Raw genomic sequence first — 15,815 nt, forward strand, 5'->3', positions numbered from 1 at the left:
CTCTCTTTAATTTGGAATGCTCATTATCATCTAAGTGTGTCTCTTGAATTAGAGCTATCTGCACCCTCTCTTTTTTTAAATAATTCAGTATTTTCTTGCGCTTAATAGGGTTATGAATCCCATGGACATTCCAGGTACACAGTGTTGTGCAACTCATAGGTAGCTTGGCTGTCCAGTTATCAAGGCTAATGATAATTCTATTAAAGAATTATTAATAATTAATAAAGTTGACTATTTATCAAATTGTATTATCAAAAATGATAATTCTCGTAGGGGCACCACCGCCGGGGCCTTACTTCCGGTGGGATTCGATAACTAACAGCAGAAAATCAGTCTCATTATGATTTGAATTATCCTGCAGAACAGCAAATCTTACAGAATAACAGTGAAGGCGTGATATCCGAACACTAGGCTCTGCTTAAACAAATCAATTTGTGACCAAATCTTGCATGAAATAACACAACCACTCATAAAGAAATCAATCAGAATTTATTTACATACGGGTGTCAAAAGATGATAAACGCAACACCCAAATAAACCTGATGGCAGAAATGGCTTAAGTATCCATAAAACAATTAATTAACTAGAAAAACAACAATCAATAAAATGAAACATAAACGTTAAATGCATGGAATGAAAAAGAAAAGAAATCAAGCAATAATAACGAAGATACAGAACATCTACAGTTCAAACAGGGTTCCTGTGGTCTTTTAAAGATGGACGCGCCCTCTTGGCCACGTGCAATTAGAACGGATGGTGATCCCGGTGTTAAACCGTGATCAACTGCAGAAAACAGCGCTTTAAAACATGAATGACTAGCAGAAAGTATTGACTACAAATTAATGAAAACAGTCCTTATAATGATGGTGGTGTAATCTCAGCTCTGAACACAGATTTAGCTCTGTAACACTCCCAGTTAAACTCATACACCCAGGTCTCACAATCTCACACACAGTTCTGAACACTCTTAAATCCTACTGATCACTGCTACGCGGGCTCACGTCTCCTCTGGGATCCGGAATCAGATGCCTGCGGGTTCTGTGACTAGGCCGTCCCTTCCCCTGAAACGGATTAGACAGCGGCGGGGCCGCCTCGTGCCGGGCCGTGGTTCCGGACCAAACGGAGGCTCACACGCATTCCTAGGCGCGGCGGGGGGACCGGTCTCTCCTTGCCGTGCTTCCCTCTCTGCGCCGGTCGCCGACGCGCGGCCGTCCGGGCCCCGGGAGAGCTCACGCCGGGCGAGACGCCGGCCGTCCGTCCCCGATCCCTGCGCCGGTTCGCAGACAGGGGCTCGGAGCGGGGAGGGGGGTTCAGTCTGAGCACTCAATCGCAGCTGTGTCCCGATCTGGTTGCCGGGAGCGCGTGGGCGTCGGAAGCTCGGATCTGCAGAAACTTAAAGAGGAACAGAGTTTAGTGAGAAATCGGAGCCTCCCGGGGGACCGTGGCTTCAACGGCCGGACCCCGCAGGGCCCGGTCCGGTGCGGGCCTCCTGCCTCCCCCCAGCCCGGGGGGAGAGAGAGGAGATGGGATGCTTTGGCCTGCGCCGATGAGATGAAGTTGAGAAGAGCAGAGATGGAGGCGGCTCCGTGCACCGCGGCTTCAACGGGCTGCAGGTCCAACGGAGCGGCCCGATGGGGCCTTACACCTCCCCCCAGCCGGGGGGAGAAAGGGAGATGGGATCTTGGCCCAGAGCCAAACGATCCAGCTCGGATGAGAGGGTGGTCGGAAGAGAGCGAAAAAGAAGCAGCGGCAGGGGTTTTGATCCTACGCGCGCTGCAGTGACGTCATCGGTGCCTCATTGCGATTGGATGCGCGCGCTTTCAGGCGCCGCCCCATCCCGCAAGGCATGCTGGGATTGTGGTTCATGGCACGGTCGCCATTTTATGAGGCACATTAAAGCCAGTTCCAGGCTGGGGGGGTTGCTGGTAGGTTTTGTGTCTGTCCAAAGAGGCCTGGTTTTAGGGCTCCGCTGCTTCCCGACCCCTGCTTAGGTGTCATAAAACCCCAAGGAAGTCTGTTTTCCCTGGCAGAAACCCTGCTGGGTCCTTGTTTTGATCTCCGGCCATGCAGTGGGGTCGTAAACGGACTATCTCGACCCAGGCCGAGATAACCAGGAGTTAGCAGCAGGGGGTCGCAGGACTTCAGGAAGAAGGGGCAAAGTCTGGTTTTACAGGTCCTCAAAATCACAAAATATTCATACATTTATAAATCCAGATTTCACATGGGCGACGCACAACAACAGTCTTATTGTTGTATTATTAGCCATAACCCCAGACAGTGTATGCAAGAAGTCTGTCTAGATACCCAAATGTTACACCCATACACAACATATAACGCCTTTTGCTCAGATAAAAAACAAAAAAAAAAAGAAACAGTGTGGAGAGAGACAAAAACAAAAACAAAACATCAACTAACCCTCCCCCTACACCCCGAACGCCTCCAAAAACGAGGCGTCTAAAAAACCTTACACTGTGCATCCTATCAGCACTAAACCAGTGCTCCAAGTGTAACAATATATAGTGACAAACTTGCAAAACACCGTAACAAGAACCAACTGTATGAGCACAAAATGTAGCACTCACCACCCGCAATAGGATATTGGCAGCTCCAAAACTGACAGGAACCGTTTTAATATAAGTCCCGCACGCTTTGAGCCGCCTGAGGTAATGCCTGCGCGGCCGTTATGAGGCAGCAACAGGCTGCGAGTAAAAAAAAAAAAAAAGTCATCCGGTAGCGGCAGCACCGGCAGCCTGGCCCGCCGAGAGCGTCGGGGCTATAGTCTCCGTGTAAAACTTCTCAGCCTCCTCCGGTGCAACAAAGCTGTATCTCCCGCCGTTGAATGTTACCTGCAGCCGAGCTGGGAATTGAAGACCATATCTGATCTGAGCGGCTCGGAGCTTCTGCTTCACGTTGTTAAAGGATGCCCTCCGCTTTGCGACTTCAGCTGTAAAATCCGGGAAGATATGCACCGGCCGTCCACGAAAGGTAAGTGGCCCTTTCTCCCTGGCCAGCTGGAGGATGTGCTGCTTTACCCTGAAGTGGTGAACCTTAACGATCATCGGTCTAGGAGGGACGTCTGGACCCGCGCCGGGTCGGGAGGAAAGGCGGTGCGCCCGGTCCAACATCTCCGGTCCGTCAGGAATCTCCATGCCCAGCGTCTCAGCAAAAAACTCAGTCATAAAAGACGTGACTCTCGGCCCTTCCAAGTTTTCTGGAATACCAAGCACCCTTAGATTTTGGCGTCTGCTCCTTGACTCCAGGTCCTCCGTTTTAGCCAATAACAGCCTGTTGCTTTTCTCCAGTGCCTCGTACTTGGCCTCCAGTGCAGTAATCCTGTCATCACAGACTTGTAGTGAGTTTTCAGCCTCAGTGAGACGTGAGCCAAATGAGTCCATGGTAGACTGCAAAGTGTTCATTGAGCATCGTGATTCACCTCGGAAGGTTTCAATAAGTTTCACTACCGCTGATAGGGACGGGCTCTCCTCGAAGTCGTCGTCGCTGCCCGCATGTTTGGGAGCTGCAGAAGTATTAGCTTTGTCTGCTAGATGACGAGCTGGAGCTCGGTTCGAACGCTCCTGGCGAGAGCCACCCTTCCCAGACATACCTTGAAGCGTTTTGAACAGTCCAAAGACAAAAAACGGTCGAAGTAAAGGTGCAAAGTCAAGTTTGTCACACTATTAATGAAATAATATGCAGGAGCTGGCCAAGGCGCGTCTACACGGCAGCCATGTTGCTCCGCCCCCGATTTAATTAATGTTATGAGAAGTAAAAAAGGGGGGGGGGGAAATATTGATAATTATATTGTTATTGTAAATCTTATTTCTTCTTTTTAATGCCCTCAATAAAGACATCTATACAAAAAAATAAATGGGTGTTTACATTTAACAGTTGGATTAGGGGAGAGCGCGAACGCAGTCCCCACTACCAGAAATTATGCAGTCGAGATTCCCACATTTGGGGAATTCGCAAAGGTCAGCACAACAGCCGAAGTGCAAGTGGCTGAGCCTCGCCCTGGGTGAACCACCTTCCTGATCATGGTGTCTCCCCTGCCAGGTAAGTATGAATTGTACACGTCACGGCCGGGGTAGTGTTTCACACTCACACCAAACTCACTGACGGTGCTAACAATATAAACTAACAAAACCACAGGATACAGGGACCAGAACACTTCACTATTTTAGTACACGAAATAAATGTGTGCTAAAAAGTGAAAATTGACGATGTTTTCATTGTAAAAATTAAAAAACAAACAGAAAGCTTGTATTTCCCATAATGCATTGCTGAATCTTCAACGCTCACTGAAAGAAATCAAATTTCTTCCGATTATCCCCCCACATATGACCCAACTAGAGGTTAAAATGACACAAAACTGAAGATATACATTCTTTGATTCATGTGTGATTTTAAAAAGAGTATAAAACGTACAAATCCGGGGTGTTTCTTTGTTCACCAGTGCTAAGAAGCTGCATGTCCTGCTTTTGCCACCTATTGATCTGGAGAGTAAACTAGGGTTGATATATAACGGGATTTTTCCATAATTAAATGTTCCTAATAATCTGGTTACTGAATGTGTGTTATTACACGTAAAGAAAACCCCTTTCTGCTGTTCATCAGGCTTTAAAATTACGTGGCAATTTGTGTCATAGACATATAAACGTAGACGCCGCATCGAGCGCTGCTGCGATACGGCAACGTCGCCGCCATATTGGATGTGGCAAGACTGTGCTGTAAACTAATACAAGTAAATGGACTTATTTTCATAAAGCGCCTTTTTCTACAAATACATTTACGTTTTACGTCTCTTTTATTCATTGACACACGCACTAATATACTTGGGAAACAGTTAGGCACCAAATATAATATATTTAATTTTCTCAAACGGCAAAAATAAGAACTTTATTGATCCCACATAGGAGTAATTCATGTTATATCAGCTCATATAAGAAAAAAAAAGAAAAATCACAAAAATAAGAGAATAAGAAATAGATGAGAATAAAAAATTACATAAACATATTTTAAAATTTTCAAGTAACAAAATAACATATTTGAACCATTTTTCAGATTTTTTCAGTTATTTTATCGTCTGAAAAATGGTTCAAATGTTATTTTATTGTCTGAAAAATTGTTCAAATATGTTATTTGAACATTTTTAAATTTGTTTTGTTGATGAGAAAATATGTTTCTCTATTTTTCTTATTTTTGTTAGGGGGGATATATATTGTTTTTCGGCACTAACATGAATTACTCCTATGTGGGATCAATAAAGTTCTTATTTTTGCCATCTGAGAAAATTAAATATATTATATTGGGTGCCTAACTGTTTCCCAAGTATATTAGTGCGTGTGTGAATGAATAAATGAGACATAAAACGTAAATGTCTTTGTAGAAAGGCGCCTTATGAAAATAAGTCCATTCACTTGTATTAGTTTACAGCGCAGTCTTGAACATCCAATATGGCGGCGACGCCCATGTTTAGGCGCGTAAAACCGTCTATCGCCCTCTAGTGGAGAAAAGAGTGAACTGCAGAATGCGACCAACATGGAATCAACATCCATCCACTCATTTTCTTCTTTTTTTTAACATGTTTCTTTATTGGGTAGTCAATGTAATACATATTACACAATAAACATTTTTTAAAGGATTCGACAAAATACCCCGTTTTATATTTTACAACACACACAAAACAAAACAAAAAAAAAAGTTAAATGAATAAGGACACAAAACTTAACATAACAAACACCCCAAAACACACACACTGTAAAATACATAATTATAAACAGGTCCCAAAGTAAGTACCAATTACCAATCAAACTCTGACTGAAGACAATAATAATAGGAAAAATAAAGTAATAAAATAAAATACAGGACACACAAAACAACAACAACAACAATAAATACATAAAATGAAATAAGAGAAGAATGTATGACATTTTTGTTTTTGTAATTGCATTACAGAAAATTACAATATTCTTATTTTCTGAGACAGTCCTGTACATGGGAATCTCAACTCATCACCCATATAATCTAAGTATAATACTTCAGTTTTCTATTCAAATTTTATGTTTTACATGTCAGGAGGTGTTTGTCCCATTTTTCAATGTCTTGATTAATAAGAGGGCCCCACACCTCACTACCATAATATAACCGGTTCAATTACAGAGTGGAATATTTTTAGCCAGATTCTTACAGATATATTTATGCATGTAGAGTTTTTTATGGCGTAAAAAGCCCTTCTGTAAAACACTTTGAGTTGCTTTGTGCACGAATTGTGCTATACAAATACAGGACTGTCTCAGAAAATTAGAATATTGTGATAAAGTCCTTTAATTTCTGTAATGCAAAAATGTCATACATTCTGGATTCATTACAAATCAACTGAAATATTGCAAGCCTTTTATTATTTTAATATTGCTGATTATGGTTTACAGTTTAAGATTAAGATTCCCAGAATATTCAAATTTTTTTAGATAGGATATTTGAGTTTTCTTAAGCTGTAAGCCATGATCAGCAATATTAAAATAATAAAAGGCTTGCAATATTTCAGTTGATTTGTAATGAATCCAGAATGTATGACATTTTAGTTTTTGTAATTGCATTACAGAAAATCACAATATTCTAATTTTCTGAGACAATCCTATACATGGGGAACTCAACTCATCACCCATATAAGCTAAGTATAATACTTCAGTTTTGTAGTTAAATTTTATGTTATACAAGTTCAGGAGGAGTGCACCGTTCCTGGAGATACTGCAATACCAGGTCGATGCGTGGAGTGGACGGAGCAAGCCCCTATTCCATCTCCCTGTTCCAAAAATCAATTTAATATATGGTCCCCGGGTAGGGGACGTATCAGATATTAAACTGATAAGAACAGATACTACACTTGATCTTAGCCAAAAGGCCGAGAAGCGATACCGACAATAGTTCGGAGGAAACCTCCCCATTCCCGGAACCCTCCTTTAAACTCACGGTTCGAAAATTAAACAAAGCATTTCTTTTTAAAAGTTCGTTAAACAATTATTACCGATGTACAATCATCAACATCATACAATTATGTTTCCCTTGTGTTTCCTAATACGGTATAATTACTTTAACGAAACGAGAAACAAGCTGTAGGCAAATTTTCCCGGTCACGTGATACGCTTTGGCCAATAGGAAGCGGAGACGCAGAAAACCAACAAATCTACACGTTTATGTTTATATATCCCTTTTGTGTGGATACCAGCCTGGTTTGTATGTCAGGATTATATATATACGTTTTTTTATCTTTACGTTGTATTATATGCGCACTTTTGGAGGAAACCGATGTCTCCTCGACGCATGCGCACAACACTTCTTCTCCAGCGCCCTCTAGTGGAGACACACGGTGTGTGTCGCAACTCTGTTTTATCCACCGCTCTGGATGGAACAAGAGAGGAGACGGAGGCCGTTTTCGAATTCAGGCACTACCGCACTATATGCTACATACTGCAAAGTATGCACTGAATACTGCCTACTGAATGAAGGATTCAGTACGCTGCTCCAGCAGACCGCTCACACAGCAGTGTGCTACAGTGTATCCCAGAATGCATCTCGCACCAAAACGTCAGCGAAAGATGAGATTTAAAAGCAGACTAGAGTGTTTCTCAATCCTGGTCCTCGTGGACCCCTGTCCTGCATGTTTTAGATGTTTCCCTGCACCAACACACCTGATTCTAATTAAAGGTCCTAATTAGCTTGTCACCAAGGTCTGCACAACTGTGTTGATGACACACGTACTTTTATCACGGTGCGCTGAAGCAGGGAAACATCTAAAACATGCAGGAGGACCAGGATTGAGAAACACTGGACTAGAAGCTGTTGTAATTCCAGCTGTAGCGCTGTTAATATGCCACTTTATTACGTTTTAACATCTTTTAACATTCAGGCGTAAAAGTAAGGCGTAGAAATTTGATCCGATGTTTCGGGGATCAAAAGAGCCGCCGGTCCGGCCGCATCAGCAGCTCACGGCCGGAGAACAGACGCGATCGCCGGGTCAACCCACGGCCTCGTCCCGGGGAGAAACCTGCAGCCCTGTGGAGAATTGTCACCGGCTGAAATAAATCATTTAGGAAATAAATGTTGGTTTAATAGATTAAATCTAACAGTTGTAGCTGTCACGTTAGTTTGTCTGAATATAAAGTGAAGCTTCGTGTTGTTACTAGATGGATATATATATACCACAGACAGATCAGAGGTGTATATCTTATAGCTCAATGGGTTGATTTGCGACTTTCGTACAGCGAACGGGGGTTCGATTCCAGTCTGGCTATATTTTGCAAATTTCCCCGATGCGGGACTAATAAAGGATTATCTTATCTTAAATGTTGAAATAGCAGTAAAACCACATTCATTGATGAAATGACATAAGGGATGGAAATGGATTTTAATAAATGTATTGAAATACATTTTCAATACATGAAATACATGGGTTCAAGGATGACCCCTCCTTGAACCGCCACCTTACTGTGGTGGAGGGGTTTGTGTGCCCGAGTGATCCTAGGAGCTATGTTGTCGGGGGCACTTTCGCCCCTGGTAGGGACTCCCATGGCAAACAGGTCCTGGGTGACGGGCCAGACTAAGAGCGGTTCACAAGCCTATCATGAGAAGAAGAAAAACAAGGACCGTTACGTCGCCCGGATCGGCGTCACCGGGGCCCCGCCCTGGAGCCAGGCCTGGGGTCGGGGCTCGTAGGCGAGCGCCTGGTGGCCGGGTCTTTGCCCGTGGGACCCGGCCGGGCTCAGCCCGAAACGGCGACGCGGGTCCGCCTTCCAGTAGGCCCACCACCCGCAGGAAGGACCATGGCAGGCCGGTGCATTGTGGGCTGGGTAGCAGTCGTGGCGGGGTGCCTCGACGACCCAATCCCTGGACATCAACCCTCACAGTGGGGACATGGAATGTCACCTCGCTGGGGGGGAAGGAGCCGGAGCTTGTGCGTGAGGTTGAGAGATACCGGCTGGAGATAGTCGGGCTCACCTCCACACATAGCTTGGGCTCTGGAACCCAGCTCCTTGAAGGGGGCTGGACCCTCCACTACTCTGGAGTTGCCCAGGGTGAGAGGCGGCGGGCTGGTGTGGGCTTGGTTATAGCCCCCCAGCTCAGCCGCCATGTGTTGGAGTTCACCCCGGTGAACGAGAGGGTCGCTTCCCTGCGCCTTCGGGTCGGGGATAGGTCTCTCACTGTTGTTTGTGCCTACGGGCCAAACAGCAGTGGGGAGTACCCGGCCTTCTTGGAGTCCCTGGGAGGAGTACTTGATAGTGCTCCAACTGGGGACTCCATTGTTCTACTGGGGGACTTCAACGCTCACGTGGGCAATGACAGTGATACCTGGAGAGGCGTGATTGGGAGGAACGGCCTCCCCGATCTGAACCCGAGTGGTGTTTTGTTGTTGGACTTCTGTGCGAGTCACAGTTTGTCCATCACGAACACCATGTTCAGGCATAAGGGTGTCCATCAGTGCACGTGGCACCAGGACACCCTAGGCCGGAGGTCAATGATCGACTTTGTTGTCGTTTCATCTGACCTTCGGCCGCATGTCTTGGACACTCGGGTGAAGAGAGGGGCTGAGCTGTCAACTGATCACCACCTGGTGGTGAGTTGGATGCGCTGGCGGAGGAGGAGGTTGGACAGACCGGGCAGACCCAAACGGATTGTGAGGGTCTGTTGGGAACGTCTGGCTGAGCCCTCTGTCAGGGACATCTTCAACTCCCACCTCCGGGAGAGCTTCTCTCGGATCCCGGGGGAGGCGGGGGACATCGAGTCCGAGTGGACCATGTTCTCTGCCTCCATTGTCAACGCGGCGGCTCGAAGCTGCGGACGCAAGGTCTCCGGTGCCTGTCGTGGCGGCAATCCTAGAACCCGGTGGTGGACACCGGAAGTACAGGATGCCGTCAGACTGAAGAAGGAGTCCTACCGGGCTATGTTGGCCGGTGGGACTCCTGACGCAGTAGATGGGTACCGGCAGGCCAAGCGGGCCGCGGCTCGGGCAGTCTTGGAGGCAAAAACTCGGGTCTGGGAGGAGTTCGGGGAGGCCATGGAGGAGGACTTTCGGTCGGCCTCGAGGAAATTCTGGAGGACCGTTCGGCGCCTCAGAAGGGGGAAGCAGTACTCTGCCGGCACCATTTATGGTGCTGGTGGGGAGCTGTTGACCTCGACTGGGGACATTGTCGGACGGTGGAAGGAATACTTTGAGGATCTCCTTAACCCGACTGACATGCCTTCCACTGAGGAAGCAGAGGGTTGGGGCTCGGAGGCGTGCTCATCCATCACCCAAGCCGAGGTCACCGAGGTGGTTCGTAAGCTCCTCGGTGGCCGGGCACCGGGGGTGGATGAGATTCGCCCTGAGTACCTCAAGTCTCTGGATGTCGTAGGGCTGTCTTGGCTGACACGCCTGTGCGACATTGCATGGAGGAAGGGGACAGTACCGCTGGGGTGGCAAACCGGGGTGGTGGTCCCTTTGTTTAAAAAGGGGGACCGGAGAGTGTGTTCCAACTACAGGGGGATCACACTTCTCAGCCTCCCGGGGAAAGTCTACGCCAGGGTACTGGAGAGGAGATTACGGCCGATAGTCGAACCTCGGATTCAGGAGGAACAATGCGGTTTTCGTCCCGGTCGTGGAACACTGGACCAGCTCTATACCCTCCGCAGGGTGCTCGAGGGTTCATGGGAATTTGCCCAACCAGTCTACATGTGTTTTGTGGATCTGGAGAAGGCATTTGACCGTGTCCCTCGTGCCATTCTGTGGGGGGTGCTGAGTGAGTATGGAGTCCGGGGCCCTCTACTAAGGGCTGTCCGGTCTCTGTATGATCGAAGCAGGAGTCTGGTTCGCATTGCCGGCAGTAAGTCAGACTTGTTCCCGGTGCATGTTGGACTCCGGCAGGGCTGCCCTTTGTCACCGGTCCTGTTCATAATTTTTATGGACAGGATTTCTAGGCGCAGCCAGGGGCCGGAGGGGATCCGGTTTGGGAACCTCAGGATTTCATCTCTGCTTTTTGCAGATGATGTTGTCCTGTTGGCTTCATCAGACCGGGACCTCCAGCATGTGCTGGGGCGGTTTGCGGCCGAGTGCGACGCGGCAGGGATGAGAATCAGCACCTCCAAGACCGAGGCCATGGTTCTCGACCGGAAAAGGGTGGCATGCCTTCTCCGGGTGGGTGGAGAAGTCCTGCCTCAGGTGGAGGAGTTCAAGTATCTCGGGATCTTGTTCACGAGTGAGGGAACAATGGAGCGTGAGATTGACAGGCGGATCGGTGCAGCGTCCGCAGTAATGCGGTCGATGTACTGGACCGTCGTGGTAAAGAGGGAGCTGAGTCGAAAGGCGAAGCTCTCGATTTACCGGTCAATCTACGCCCCTACCCTCACCTATGGTCATGAACTTTGGGTAGTGACCGAAAGGACAAGATCGCGGATACAAGCGGCCGAGATGAGTTTCCTCCGCAGGGTGGCTGGACGCTCCCTTAGAGATAGGGTGAGGAGTTCGGTCACCCGGGAGGAGCTCGGAGTCGAGCCGCTACTCCTCCACATTGAGAGGATCAGCTGAGGTGGCTTGGGCATCTGTACCGGATGCCTCCTGGACGCCTCCCTAGGGAGGTGTTCCAGGCATGTCCCACCGGGAGGAGACCCCGGGGAAGACCCAGGACACGCTGGAGAGACTATGTCTCTCGGCTGGCCTGGGAACGCCTCGGACTCCCCCCGGAAGAGCTGGAGGAAGTGTCTGGGGTGAGGGAAGTCTGGGCATCCCTGCTGAGGCTGCTGCCCCCGCGACCCGGGAACGGATAAGCGGGAGAAGATGAGTGAGTGATGAGTGAGTGAGTATTGAAATGAACATATCAGTCTATTGAAGTTAATTTTATTTTATTATTAACAAGTTCTCCTCTCTGTCGAGTCGCTCTCTCTGCATCTATTTATTTCAGCTCCCGGACAAATTCTCTGTCAAAACACAGCAATGAAAAGTAGTTATTTCATGAAAAGACAACGAACTACCGATATATAACGTTGTCATAACACTTAGTTCACTTATATTTACGGATAACTTAGCTAAGATAACTAACAAAAACCTAACATACTATTAAAAACCCACAATTTTTAATCGTTGTCCTTACACTAAATTGAATTAAAAAGGTTATATATTGAAGTTACTTACATTTATATTCCTCCTTCTCCCTCTCCACGGTGTAACTAGTCCTTTCTGCCTTCACATCACATCACATCACTGTCCGGTTGCAGCTGTTTTCTCAATAAAGCTTTGAGAAAAAAAAGAAAAAATCGCTGCCCGGCCGAGGCCGCATTGCATTCTGGGATATTGTAAGCGAGGTAGGCTGTTTGAAGCATGCTGCGGATTTTTTTCCAGATCAGTACAACATCCGGGTATTTTTCGCACACTGCAGATTTCCTTCTGTTCACATACAGCATACTACTTACTACACTTTGGCCAAATCAGTGTATACTTGTAGTACAGTATGCGAATTCGAAAACGGCCGGAGTATTAGGGCCAGACTAAAACAAAAAAATGGAAATTACGAGAATAAAGTCATAATAACATGAAAATAAAGTCGTAAAATTACGAGAATAAAGTCATAATATTACGAGAATAAAGTCGTAATATTTTGAGAATAAAGTCGTAATATTACGAGAATAAAGTCGTAATATTAAATATATTATAAATATATAAATATAACTTCACAAGATGCTCAATATTCCTCATTTTAACACAGGGAGAAGATGCTCTTCCTGTTAGAGTTCTCATAAATTATATTCTCATAATATTACGACTTTATTCTCATAATATTACGACTTTATTCTCGTAATGTTACGACTTTATTCTCGTAATATTACGACTTTATTCTCGTAATATTACGACTTTATTCTCATAATGTTACGACTTTATTCTCATAATATTACGACTTTATTCTATTACGACTTTATTCTCGTAAATTACGACTTTATTCTCGTAATATTACGACTTTATTCTCGTAATATTACGACTTTATTCTCATTATATTACTTTATTCTATTACGACTTTATTCTCGTAATATTACGACTTTATTCTCATAATGTTACGACTTTATTCTCATAATATTACGACTTTATTCTATTACGACTTTATTCTCGTAAATTACGACTTTATTCTCGTAATATTACGACTTTATTCTCGTAATATTACAACTTTATTCTCATTATATTACTTTATTCTATTACGACTTTATTCTCGCAACATTATGATTTTATTCTCGTAATTTTGCGACTTTATTCTCATTATATAATGACTTTTTTATGAGTTTGTGTAAATATCTCTAAAGAGGAGCAAGATGGGGCTCAGAAACGCGTCTGTGTCAGTCAGTGAATGCCAAAGAGCCACATGAGTGAAAGTGACAAATAAAAAGAAATGTAAATGTTTCACTTGAAGACTGTGTATATACCCAGAAAATATTTAAAATAAATAAATGTGCTATAATTCTCTTGTTTCATCGTGCTGTCACGGCACCTTTGTTTACTGCTTTTAATTTACTGCTGACTTTTTTGAGAAAAGTTTGTCCTTTTGTTCTTCCTTCCTCTCATTTAACTCTCTATTATAGCTTAATCTTCCCTCATCTTAATTACTGCAACATTGTTTGGGCTTCGACACATAAATTACTGATAATTCAAAAAAGGTTTCTCAGAATGATCACATGCAAACAAACATGAGCGTCTGCTCCCCTTTTCATTAAATATTCATTATTATCCGTCAATAAAATTAACATTTTTCAAACATGTTTATTTATGTTCAAATTTAAAAATTATATACAAGATCTTCCTTCTTCTTTCCATAATTTCTTTTGTGTTAATTCCGATATTCATTCTTATGCCACAAGGCACAAAGATGATTTTAATTTACTGTTTTGTAGAACATTAAACATCAATCTTTCACCACTTGTGGAATTCACTCAATAAATCTCTTAAATCATCACCGTCCTTGCCAATATTCAAAAAACATTTAAAGAACTTTCTTATTGACAGGTTAAGATTAAGATTCCCAGAATATTCAAATTTTTTAAGATAGGATATTTGAGTTTTCTTAAACTGTAAGCCATGATCAGCAATATTAAAATAATAAAAGGCTTGCAATATTTCAGTTGATTTGTAATGAATCCAGAATGTATGACATTTTTGTTTTTGTAATTGCATTACAGAAAAACACAATATTCTAATTTTCTGAGACAGTCCTGTATGCTTTTAAATAAAAAATCGACTCAGCAAAGGGTCACTTTGTTCCCATTCCTGGAGGTGGAGACGGCATCGCTTTAGGAGCAGCAAAACCTGCAAGAAGAAAACATGACTCGCATACACAACTAAGAAAAGAAACAGCCACAAAATGATTTTGCTGCTCATGTAATTTACAGCTATTCTATTGACAGCCGAAACCTCACAAGGCTCTTTCAGGATTACCTTTAAAATAATTAAACTCAACATCCCATATAAACATGCAATATTAATTTTGAATCAGAGGTTAACAATATCATTAATTCAGTGGTAACCTGTGATCTACTGCGTGTTTCTAATTCTAATAATTATTCTTGGCATCATGATATATTGTTTTATAGTGTATTATTATATTAAGTTATGAAATCTCATGGGATGTTAAACTATAATATTATTATATTGTTATATATTATAGTATGGTGATATCATTTTGTTATATGTTATAATATTATAAAAATGATTATGTTATATTAGGATATTAATTATTATGCTATATTTATATTATATCGTGCTACACCACTCTATATGATAATTATGTATTTGTTTACTTATTTATTCTCGAATTAATATTCTTAATTTATTTATCTACTTTCATCATCTTATTTACACACACACACACACACACACACACACACACACACACACACACACACACACACACACACACACACACACACACACACACACACACCCACACACACCTATATATATTATATCGTATATTGTAACTGATGTCGTCTTTTGTCGCTGTTTGTACTGTATGTTAATAAAAAAAATACTTATTTCAATATATCCTATATATTTATTTTATTAATATAGATATATAGATATTTTTTTTTGTTTTTTGATGTTTCAGTTCTGTTAAAAAATAAATAAATAAATAAAATAAAATAAAATAATTAAACTCAACATCCCATATCAACATGTAATATTTATTTTAAATCAGAGGTTAACAATATCATTAATTCAGTGGTAACCGGTGATCTACTGCGTGTTTAAACCAATGTTTTGGCATAGCCTATTAAATGTATGAATTTAAAAATGAAAAAAGAAATCATATCTAACATAAAAAGCGCCTCCGATATAATAACTACATAATGACTTAAGATTGGTCGGTATTTCCAGCTGCATCAGAGCCAGGATTAGTATCAAAGTAAAACAGTTTTAGTGACTTTGAAAACAGCTTTGATCATTTTTGGTCATATTGTGTATGACCAAAGATGTGTATGTTTTATTTGCAACATCCTGATATTTTTAACATAAGAACATCACTTTTGAAACATTTGTCTGCCAGGGTTTCTGCTGCTCCATGGAGCAATACCACATGTGGCCACGTGGGGGCGGCACATACCAAGAGTCCAGCCGGGGTTACTAGTACTAGTACTAGTACTAGTACTAGTACTAGTACTAGTTAGTACCTGGCAGGTACAACTCAGGAGGATGTACAGGACTGTCTCAGAAAATTTGAATATTGTGATAAAGTTCTTTATTTTCTGTAATGCAATTAAAAAAACAAAAATGTCATACATTCTGGATTCATTACAAATCAACTGAAATA

At 43.3% G+C, this 15,815-nt stretch overlaps 2 non-coding genes across 2 annotated transcripts; both read right to left on the reverse strand.

Annotated features, from left to right (window-relative positions):
* Nucleotides 1-3,894: 3,894 nt before the first annotated feature.
* On the reverse strand, nucleotides 3,895-4,061 carry LOC133457581 (U1 spliceosomal RNA). Its single transcript, XR_009783870.1, has one exon. It is a non-coding gene; the product is annotated as a U1 spliceosomal RNA (small nuclear RNA).
* A 2,661-nt stretch (nucleotides 4,062-6,722) lies between these two features.
* LOC133457583 (U2 spliceosomal RNA) lies at nucleotides 6,723-6,913 on the reverse strand. Its single transcript, XR_009783872.1, has one exon. It is a non-coding gene; the product is annotated as a U2 spliceosomal RNA (small nuclear RNA).
* Between the last annotated feature and the right edge of the window lie 8,902 nt (nucleotides 6,914-15,815).

The sequence above is a fragment of the Cololabis saira genome, chromosome 12 (assembly GCF_033807715.1).
Source record: "Cololabis saira isolate AMF1-May2022 chromosome 12, fColSai1.1, whole genome shotgun sequence".
NCBI lineage: Eukaryota > Metazoa > Chordata > Actinopteri > Beloniformes > Belonidae > Cololabis > Cololabis saira.